Consider the following 10,404-nt stretch of genomic DNA (forward strand, 5'->3'; position numbering starts at 1 on the left):
GTAAAAGTCGGAGTAATTAAATAAATACAAAAAGAATGGCTGGGGAATAAAAAAATAATACGTTTTAATAATAATTTGGTTTTTTTGTTATAACATGAATTTCACTCTCTCTCTCCCCGTATATATATATATATATATATATATATATATATATATATATATATATATATTTATTATATATATTGTATATTTTTTTTAAGCATTTTTGAAGGTGCGCCGCTACTTCGCGGATTTTCAGTTTTCGCGGGTGGTCTCGGTCCCCATTAACCGCGATAACCGAGGGTTCACTGTACTCCATAAAATTTACAAAAAGCGAGGTGAAACACTCAACCAGAGCTGCTTTTTTTTAACATTTCTCGAGGGCCATGGCGAGCCATTTCAAAAAAGCTGCACAACTAACGTATAAAATATTGATAAATTTGCTCGGCCTGATGTGTGTGTAAAGTTTTACGAGTTGTCGTTCATATTTAGAACCTCATAATCAGCTTTGTTTTATTGCCGAACAGTGCAATGCCACTCCCACAACTTTTCACGAAAAATCACGAATTTCGTATTGTGACATCCTCATGGCCGAAACAGTCATCCGAGCATATATGAGGGCGACCTTGTTGAGTTGCACGGAGAAAAACATCCAAGAAAATAACTTGTATTAGCTTTTACCAGTTGGTGGCGCTACTACTACGATATAAAATAAGTTGGTAGATGTCTTCAGGGCTGAAGTATCCTCAAATGTGTACAACTTCGAGAAGATAGGATGATCTGAGTCATGTTGCCGGAGCTTTTGTTGCCACAGAGTACAATCGGACTTTTCAGCACCTTAATAGCCACGCCTTTTGCCAAAACGTCACAAAATTCGGCAGAGAGTAAGATCATTGTCTTGAGTCTTTTCTGACTAATTTTCAGTCGGATTCGTCAAAAGGGCACCGTGCAGTACGTGAAAATTAAAATAAAAACAAATTTTTGATTCCACTTGGCGGCACTGTGTGTATAACAAAATAATAACATTAAGATGTCTTCAGGTCGGGACGTTTTATTTACAGGTGAAGGTTTGGATTTTTAGGAGCATGTGCAGGGGAGTTATTAAGCATTCATTTATTTGTATTAGGTTCATTTTGTCTTCTTATTATTGATATTTGACTGATTCATTAAAAGCAGACAATTATGTTTTAGGTTAATTTTTTACCTGACATGTTTCGGCGAGTCTTTCGCCTTCTTCAGAGTGTCGCATGATGGTGTCTTGAGACCCGTCTTTATCAGCTGATGTTCCATGAGGGTGTGACTTACCTGTCAAAAAAATGAAAAATCAGAGCAGTAAAAGAACAAGCACAACATGAACATTACAAATCAGCAATCACTGACCACTGCAAAAGGGAAAACCACATCATGGACCGGGAGAAGGGCAGGGTCATCCGCACAGAAGAGAACAAACAACAGCGCTGGATCAGAGAGGCCATTGAGATCTGCAAGCGAGGCATAAAAACCATGAACAGAGACAAGGGAGCCTTCATCCTCTCTACCACCTGGACCAGCATCTTGGCGGAGTGAACGGACAGCGGGGGGCGTGACTTGCCTTCATTCTTGTGACAGGTAAGTCACGCCCTCATGGAACATCAGCTGATAAAGGCGGGTCACAAGACACCATCATGTGACACTCTGAAGAAGGCGAAAGACTTTCGTATTGTGACATGCTCAAGGCCTAAACACTCATCCGAGCAAATATAAGGTAGATTTTGTTAACATGCCCGGAGAAAAACATCAACGAAAATAATTTATATTTGTTTTAACCAGTTGGTGGCGCTACCACTGCGATCAAAAATAAGTTGGCAGCCGTCTTCAGGGCCTGAATATCCTCAAATGTGAAAAATTTCGAGAAGATGGATCATCTGAATCATTTTGCAGGAACTTTTGTTGCCACGGAGAATAATCAGACTCTGCGGCACCGTAATAGCCACGCCCTTCGAAGGAAAGTCACAAAAATAGGGATAGAGTAAGATCAATGTCTTGAGTCTTTTCTAGCCAATTTTCAATCAGATTCGTTACAAGGGCACCGTGCAGTACGTCAAAATGTAAAAAATGATATTGATTGGCGCAAGGTGTATAACTGAATATAAACATATAGATGTCTTCAGGTACAGACTCTTTATGTACATGTGAAGTTTTGGATTTTTAGCAGCATGTGCAGGAGAGTTATTAAGCATTTTGTCCATTGCGGCGAAGGAAATCTTAAGTGAAAACTTTGATGCCCCGCCCCCGTCATATAGTATTTCGGAAACAAAAAATTTTAGCCCCAGTGTTTGTCCCAGGTCTTCAGATGCTACAGACAGAATTTTAAGGCAATCAGATGAAGCCTTTAGGATCAGGGTGCAAAAGAATGACCCCTGTAAACATGCAAAAAAGGGCAAAAGTCGGACTTTCAAAAATTCATAACTCACTTCCTGTTCATATTAGACGTTAAAATATCAAATTTTTCGCCATGCCCGATGAGACTGCCAGGTTTGGTGAGTTTTTGTGCATGTTTCGGGGGTCAAAAATGCGATCGAACAATCGGAAAAATAATAATAATAATTTCTACAAAAACAATAGGGACTTCACAGCGGTCGCTGCTCAGGCCCTAATAATAATAATAATAATAATAATAAAAGTAATAATATTTTCTACAAAAACAATAGGGACCTCGCCGCGGTCGCTGCTCGGGCCCCAATAATAATTTCTACACAAAGTCCATTGTGGTGACCCGCCCCCTTTTAAGTAAATTCAAAATGGCCGACTTCCTGTAAAACCTAGCTCATTGCTCCAAGAGACTTTTTTGTAGGTCTTGGTCTTATACATACAGTGAACCCTCGCTACTTCGCGGTTCACCTTTCGCAGGTTCAGTGCTTCGCGGGTCTAAAAAATATTCGGGGGCATTGTAGTTTCGCCGAGCGGCACGACGGGGCGCTGGAGCGGTTAGACGGCCGGCGTGCGCCGAAGAAGAGCGCGGGCGAAGAGGAGAGTGGACGAAGAAGAGCACGTTCCCCCGGACACGATCTGTGGCGACGTTTCGCGCGGTTCGGACCGTACCAGAGCTCCGGCCAGCGTGCGTGGCAGTTAAGCCGTAGAGGAGCACCTTCCCCGGGCACGGGCGGTGCCAAGCGGCCCCTAAGTTTAACCGAATGGAAGCTCCGGAGGAGGAGGGCATGCTCGCGTCACAGTAAGCCGAAGAGGAGCACCTTCCCCGGGCACGGGCGGTTCCAAGCGGCCCCTAAGTTTAACCGAATGGAAGCTCCGGAGGAGGAGGGCATGCTCGCGTCACAGTAAGCCGAAGAGGAGCACCTTCCCCGGGCATGGGCGGTGCCAAGCGGCCCCTAAGTTTAACCGAATGGAAGCTCCGGACGGAGGAGGACGGGCGTGTGTCACAGTTAAGCCAAATTGGAGCACCTCTTCTGCCCGGGCACGAGCGGAGCGCGAGGCTGTCAGTTATGAATGAATAAATGAATAAATAAATAAAGAATGCCACCTTTCATTTCACAGGGCACACCGGACGGCGTACCAGCAGGTAAAAGTCGGAGTAATTAAATAAATACAAAAAGAATGGCTGGGGAATAAAAAAATAATACGTTTTAATAATAATTTGGTTTTTTTGTTATAACATGAATTTCACTCTCTCTCTCCCCGTATATATATATATATATATATATATATATATATATATATATATTTATTATATATATTGTATATTTTTTTTAAGCATTTTTGAAGGTGCGCCGCTACTTCGCGGATTTTCAGTTTTCGCGGGTGGTCTCGGTCCCCATTAACCGCGATAACCGAGGGTTCACTGTACTCCATAAAATTTACAAAAAGCGAGGTGAAACACTCAACCAGAGCTGCTTTTTTTTAACATTTCTCGAGGGCCATGGCGAGCCATTTCAAAAAAGCTGCACAACTAACGTATAAAATATTGATAAATTTGCTCGGCCTGATGTGTGTGTAAAGTTTTACGAGTTGTCGTTCATATTTAGAACCTCATAATCAGCTTTGTTTTATTGCCGAACAGTGCAATGCCACTCCCACAACTTTTCACGAAAAATCACGAATTTCGTATTGTGACATCCTCATGGCCGAAACAGTCATCCGAGCATATATGAGGGCGACCTTGTTGAGTTGCACGGAGAAAAACATCCAAGAAAATAACTTGTATTAGCTTTTACCAGTTGGTGGCGCTACTACTACGATATAAAATAAGTTGGTAGATGTCTTCAGGGCTGAAGTATCCTCAAATGTGTACAACTTCGAGAAGATAGGATGATCTGAGTCATGTTGCCGGAGCTTTTGTTGCCACAGAGTACAATCGGACTTTTCAGCACCTTAATAGCCACGCCTTTTGCCAAAACGTCACAAAATTCGGCAGAGAGTAAGGTCATTGTCTTGAGTCTTTTCTGACTAATTTTCAGTCGGATTCGTCAAAAGGGCACCGTGCAGTACGTGAAAATTAAAATAAAAACAAATTTTTGATTCCACTTGGCGGCACTGTGTGTATAACAAAATAATAACATTAAGATGTCTTCAGGTCGGGACGTTTTATTTACAGGTGAAGGTTTGGATTTTTAGGAGCATGTGCAGGGGAGTTATTAAGCATTCATTTATTTGTATTAGGTTCATTTTGTCTTCTTATTATTGATATTTGACTGATTCATTAAAAGCAGACAATTATGTTTTAGGTTAATTTTTTACCTGACATGTTTCGGCGAGTCTTTCGCCTTCTTCAGAGTGTCGCATGATGGTGTCTTGAGACCCGTCTTTATCAGCTGATGTTCCATGAGGGTGTGACTTACCTGTCAAAAAAATGAAAAATCAGAGCAGTAAAAGAACAAGCACAACATGAACATTACAAATCAGCAATCACTGACCACTGCAAAAGGGAAAACCACATCATGGACCGGGAGAAGGGCAGGGTCATCCGCACCGAAGAGAACAAACAACAGCGCTGGATCAGAGAGGCCATTGAGATCTGCAAGCGAGGCATAAAAACCATGAACAGAGACAAGGGAGCCTTCATCCTCTCTACCACCTGGAGCAGCATTTTGGCGGAGTGAACGGACAGCGGGGGGCGTGACTTGCCTTCATTCTTGTGACAGGTAAGTCACGCCCTCATGGAACATCAGCTGATAAAGACGGGCCACAAGACACCATCATGTGACACTCTGAAGAAGGCGAAAGACTTTCGTATTGTGACATCCTCAAGGCCTAAACACTCATCCGAGCAAATGTAAGGTAGATTTTGTTAACCTGCCCGGAGAAAAAAATCAACGAAAATGATTTGTATTTGTTTTAACCAGTTGGTGGCGCTACCACTGCGATCAAAAATAAGTTGGCAGCCGTCTTCAGGGCCTGAATATCCTCAAATGTGAAAAATTTCGAGAAGATGGATCATCTGAATCATTTTGCAGGAACTTTTGTTGCCACGGAGAATAATCAGACTCTGCGGCACCGTAATAGCCACGCCCTTCGAAGGAAAGTCACAAAAATAGGGATAGAGTAAGATCAATGTCTTGAGTCTTTTCTAGCCAATTTTCAATCAGATTCGTTAAAAGGGCACCGTGCAGTACATCAAAATGTAAAAAATGATATTGATTGGCGCAAGGTGTATAACTGAATATAAACATATAGATGTCTTCAGGTACAGACTCTTTATGTACATGTGAAGTTTTGGATTTTTAGCAGCATGTGCAGGAGAGTTATTAAGCATTTTGTCCATTGCGGCGAAGGAAATCTTAAGTGAAAACTTTGATGCCCCGCCCCCGTCATATAGTATTTCGGAAACAAAAAATTTTAGCCCCAGTGTTTGTGCCAGGTCTTCAGATGCTACAGACAGAATTTTAAGGCAATCAGATGAAGCCTTTAGGATCAGGGTGCAAAAGAATGACCCCTGTAAACATGCAAAAAAGGGCAAAAGTCGGACTTTCAAAAATTCATAACTCACTTCCTGTTCATATTAGACGTTAAAATATCAAATTTTTCGCCATGCCCGATGAGACTGCCAAGTTTGGTGAGTTTTTGTGCATGTTTCGGGGGTCAAAAATGCGATCGAACAATCGGAAAAATAATAATAATAATAATTTCTACAAAAACAATAGGGACTTCGCAGCGGTCGCTGCTCAGACCCTAATAATAATAATAATAATAATAATAAAAGTAATAATATCTTCTACAAAAACAATAGGGACCTCGCCGCGGTCGCTGCTCGGGCCCCAATAATAATTTCTACACAAAGTCCATTGTGGTGACCCGCCCCCTTTTCAGTAAATTCAAAATGGCCGACTTCCTGTAAAACCTAGCTCATTGCTCCAAGAGACTTTTTTGTAGGTCTTGGTCTTATACATACAGTGAACCCTCGCTACTTCGCGGTTCACCTTTCGCGGGTTCAGTGCTTCGCGGGTCTAAAAAATATTCGGGGGCATTGTAGTTTCGCCGAGCGGCACGACGGGGCGCTGGAGCGGTTAGACGGCCGGCGTGCGCCGAAGAAGAGCGTGGGCGAAGAGGAGAGTGGACGAAGAAGAGCACGTTCCCCCGGACACGATCGGTGGCGACGTTTCGCGCGGTTCGGACCGTACCAGAGCTCCGGCCAGCGTGCGTGGCAGTTAAGCCGTAGAGGAGCACCTTCCCGGGGCACGGGCAGTGCCAAGCGGCCCCTAAGTTTAACCGAATGGAAGCTCCGGAGGAGGAGGGCATGCTCGCGTCACAGTAAGCCGAAGAGGAGCACCTTCCCCGGGCACGGGCGGTTCCAAGCGGCCCCTAAGTTTAACCGAATGGAAGCTCCGGAGGAGGAGGGCATGCTCGCGTCACAGTAAGCCGAAGAGGAGCACCTTCCCCGGGCACGGGCGGTGCCAAGCGGCCCCTAAGTTTAACCGAATGGAAGCTCCGGACGGAGGAGGACGGGCGTGTGTCACAGTTAAGCCAAATTGGAGCACCTCTTCTGCCCGGGCACGAGCGGAGCGCGAGGCTGTCAGTTATGAATGAATAAATGAATAAATAAATAAAGAATGCCATCTTTCATTTCACAGGGCACACCGGACGGCGTACCAGCAGGTAAAAGTCGGAGTAATTAAATAAATACAAAAAGAATGGCTGGGGAATAAAAAAATAATACGTTTTAATAATAATTTGGTTTTTTTGTTATAACATGAATTTCACTCTCTCTCTCCCCGTATATATATATATATATATATATATATATATATATATATATATATATATTTATATATTTATTATATATATTGTATATTTTTTTTAAGCATTTTTGAAGGTGCGCCGCTACTTCGCGGATTTTCAGTTTTCGCGGGTGGTCTCGGTCCCCATTAACCGCGATAACCGAGGGTTCACTGTACTCCATAAAATTTACAAAAAGCGAGGTGAAACACTCAACCAGAGCTGTTTTTTTTTTACATTTCTCGAGGGCCATGGCGAGCCATTTCAAAAAAGCTGCACAACTAACGTATAAAATATTGATAAATTTGCTCGGCCTGATGTGTGTGTAAAGTTTTACGAGTTGTCGTTCATATTTAGAACCTCATAATCAGCTTTGTTTTATTGCTGAACAGTGCAATGCCACTCCCACAACTTTTCACGAAAAATCACGAATTTCGTATTGTGACATCCTCATGGCCGAAACAGTCATCCGAGCATATATGAGGGCGACCTTGTTGAGTTGCACGGAGAAAAACATCCAAGAAAATAACTTGTATTAGCTTTTACCAGTTGGTGGCGCTACTACTACGATGTAAAATAAGTTGGTAGATGTCTTCAGGGCTGAAGTATCCTCAAATGTGTACAACTTCGAGAAGATAGGATCATCTGAGTCATGTTGCCGGAGCTTTTGTTGCCACAGAGTACAATCGGACTTTTCAGCACCTTAATAGCCACGCCTTTTGCCAAAACGTCACAAAATTCGGCAGAGAGTAAGATCATTGAAGTCTTTTCTGACTAATTTTCAGTCGGATTCGTCAAAAGGGCACCATGCAGTACGTGAAAATTAAAATAAAAACAAATTTTTGATTCCACTTGGCGGCACTGTGTGTATAACAAAATAATAACATTAAGATGTCTTCAGGTCGGGACGTTTTATTTACAGGTGAAGGTTTGGATTTTTAGGAGCATGTGCAGGGGAGTTATTAAGCATTCATTTATTTGTATTAGGTTCATTTTGTCTTCTTATTATTGATATTTGACTGATTCATTAAAAGCAGACAATTATGTTTTAGGTTAATTTTTTACCTGACATGTTTCGGCGAGTCTTTCGCCTTCTTCAGAGTGTCGCATGATGGTGTCTTGAGCTGATGTTCCATGAGGGTGTGACTTACCTGTCAAAAAAATGAAAAAATCAGAGCAGTAAAAGAACAAGCACAACATGAACATTACAAATCAGCAATCACTGACCACTGCAAAAGGGAAAACCACATCATGGACCGGGAGAAGGGCAGGGTCATCCGCACAGAAGAGAACAAACAACAGCGCTGGATCAGAGAGGCCATTGAGATCTGCAAGCGAGGCATAAAAACCATGAACAGAGACAAGGGAGCCTTCATCCTCTCTACCACCTGGACCAGCATCTTGGCGGAGTGAACGGACAGCGGGGGGCGTGACTTGCCTTCATTCTTGTGACAGGTAAGTCACGCCCTCATGGAACATCAGCTGATAAAGACGGGTCACAAGACACCATCATGTGACACTCTGAAGAAGGCGAAAGACTTTCGTATTGTGACATGCTCAAGGCCTAAACACTCATCCGAGCAAATATAAGGTAGATTTTGTTAACCTGCCCGGAGAAAAACATCAACGAAAATAATTTGTATTTGTTTTAACCAGTTGGTGGCGCTACCACTGCGATCAAAAATAAGTTGGCAGCCGTCTTCAGGGCCTGAATATCCTCAAATGTGAAAGATTTCCAGAAGATGGATCATCTGAATCATTTTGCAGGAACTTTTGTTGCCACGGAGAATAATCAGACTCTGCGGCACCGTAATAGCCACGCCCTTTGAAGGAAAGTCATAGAAATAGGGATAGAGTAAGATCAATGTCTTGAGTCTTTTCTAGCCAATTTTCAGTCGGATTCGTTAAAAGGGCACCGTGCAGTACGTCAAAATGTAAACATTTATATTGATTGGCGCAAGGTGTATAACTGAATATAAACATATAGATGTCTTCAGGTACCGACTCTTTATGTACATGTGAAGTTTTGGATTTTTAGCAGCACGGGCAGGAGAGTTATTAAGCATTTTGTCCATTGCGGCGAAGGAAATCTTAAGTGAAAACTTTGAAGCCCCGCCCCCGTCATATAGTATTTCGGAAACAAAAAATTTTAGCCCCAGTGTTTGTCCCAGGTCTTAAGATGCTCCAGACAGAACTTTAAGGCAATCAGATGAAGCCTTTAGGATCAGGGTGCAAAAGAATGACCCCTGTAAACATGCAAAAAAGGGCAAAAGTCGGACTTTCAAAAATTCATAACTCACTTCCTGTTCATATTAGACGTTAAAAAATATCAAATTTTTCGCCATGCCCGATGAGACTGCCAAGTTTGGTGAGTTTTTGTGCATGTTTCGGGGGTCAAAAATGCGATCGAACAATCGGAAAAATAATAATAATAATAATTTCTACAAAAACAATAGGGACTTCGCAGCGGTCGCTGCTCAGGCCCTAATAATAATAATAATAATAATAATAATAATAATAAAAGTAATAATATTTTCTACAAAAACAATAGGGACCTCGCCGCGGTCGCTGCTCGGGCCCCAATAATAATTTCTACACAAAGTCCATTGTGGAGACCCGCCCCCTTTTAAGTAAATTCAAAATGGCCGACTTCCTGTAAAACCTAGCTCATTGCTCCAAGAGACTTTTTTGTAGGTCTTGGTCTTATACATACAGTGAACCCTCGCTACTTCGAGGTTCACCTTTCGCGGGTTCAGTGCTTCGCGGGTCTAAAAAATATTCGGGGGCATTGTAGTTTCGCCGAGCGGCACGACGGGGCGCTGGAGCGGTTAGACGGCCGGCGTGCGCCGAAGAAGAGCGTGGGCGAAGAGGAGAGTGGACGAAGAAGAGCACGTTCCCCCGGACACGATCGGTGGCGACGTTTCGCGCGGTTCGGACCGTACCAGAGCTCCGGCCGGCGTGCGTGGCAGTTAAGCCGTAGAGGAGCACCTTCCCCGGGCACGGGCGGTTCCAAGCGGCCCCTGAGTTTAACCGAATGGAAGCTCCGGAGGAGGAGGGCATGCTCGCGTCACAGTAAGCCGAAGAGGAGCACCTTCCCCGGGCACGGGCGGTTCCAAGCGGCCCCTAAGTTTAACCGAATGGAAGCTCCGGAGGAGGAGGGCATGCTCGCGTCACAGTAAGCCGAAGAGGAGCACCTTCCCCGGGCACGGGCGGTGCCAA

Source organism: Idiotropiscis lumnitzeri, unplaced genomic scaffold, assembly GCF_059441095.1.
Source record: "Idiotropiscis lumnitzeri isolate Australia: NSW breed Sydney's pygmy pipehorse unplaced genomic scaffold, RoL_Ilum_1.0 HiC_scaffold_106, whole genome shotgun sequence".
Lineage (NCBI taxonomy): Eukaryota > Metazoa > Chordata > Actinopteri > Syngnathiformes > Syngnathidae > Idiotropiscis > Idiotropiscis lumnitzeri.